This window comes from Arachis duranensis, chromosome 3, assembly GCF_000817695.3.
Source record: "Arachis duranensis cultivar V14167 chromosome 3, aradu.V14167.gnm2.J7QH, whole genome shotgun sequence".
Taxonomy (NCBI): domain Eukaryota; kingdom Viridiplantae; phylum Streptophyta; class Magnoliopsida; order Fabales; family Fabaceae; genus Arachis; species Arachis duranensis.
The window spans coordinates 28,647,314-28,648,353 of record NC_029774.3 but is presented as its reverse complement, the minus strand read 5'-3'; the positions used below and the strand labels follow the sequence as shown (position 1 = coordinate 28,648,353).

The window sequence follows — 1,040 nt, the reverse complement described above, 5'->3', positions numbered from 1 at the left end:
GATTAAATAATAAGTTAAGCAGGAGCGAATAGGGTTGGAAGATTTTGCAATTGGAATTTGATGATTTAAATATGATATTTGGATTCAGTGAGTTTTTCTGAGTCGGAAGACATAGTTTCCTGTGTAAAAGCGCGCAGTGGAATTTTGACCGGCAGTACCGGCTGAGACCTGTCTGGTACTGCAGCTGAGAAATTTGATTATGAGTAAATAATATTAAGAAATGAGGAATTATGATTAGGGGAGGTAGAAATATTTAAAGTGCGGTTTGAAGCGCTAATCTTAAAGGTTTTGGCCCAAAATTGGGCCAACGGACAAAAATAAGTGAACTGGGCCTAAGTGGGCCCAAGACCCAACATATATAAACATTAGTTATGAGTATTTCAGCTCATTTTTACCCTAAAAGAGTAGTGTGGGGCGCTGATTTGAGAAGAGAGAAAACCTAACTCTCTTTGATCTTCAAACCACCATAACTTGAGCTACGGAGCTCCGATTGACGAGCCGTTTGCGGCCACGCGTCGCTCTTCTCATCCTCTACATTTCTATCTAAGTTTTGTGGTGAGTATTCCATTCATCTCTGCCCAGTTTTCGAATTTCCCCACTGTTACACATTTTTGGGAAGTTAGTGTTGAAATCTTGTGATTTTGGGTGTTTAGGGATACTCCAACATGGATTCTAAGTGGGTTCTATCCCTACTTCATATGGGCTGAGGTAAGAAGTGCTCAAACCCTTGTGATTTATCATCCTTATGAGCCCTAGGTTGATGTATGTATGTGATATTGGTTATGTTAGTGTATTTGATGATCTTGGTGCACAATTGGAAGATTGGTGTTGCTTGAGGAGCTTTGGTGAGGCTTAGAGATAAGGTTCGTGTTGACTTTCAAAGAAGAGGCTCAATTGATTTGGCTACAAGAGGTACGGTTTAAGTTTCATTTAAGTACCGTGTGGTGTGATGAGAATTCCTAGGCTAGATGCCCCTAGGATTAAGTTTGGATTGTGTAAATGGTTGATGCTAATATGCATAGTTGGTATGTAATGTGAAT

At 39.9% G+C, this 1,040-nt stretch overlaps 1 long non-coding RNA gene across 1 annotated transcript in view; it reads left to right on the top strand.

Moving 5' to 3' along the window:
* The first annotated feature begins 425 nt into the window (after positions 1-425).
* Positions 426-1,040, top strand: part of LOC127745749 (uncharacterized) — a 45,972-nt gene continuing 45,357 nt past the window's right edge. The window contains exon 1 of the long non-coding RNA XR_008007184.1: positions 426-555. This is a non-coding gene — a long non-coding RNA (uncharacterized LOC127745749). The remainder of the gene's footprint in view (positions 556-1,040) is intronic.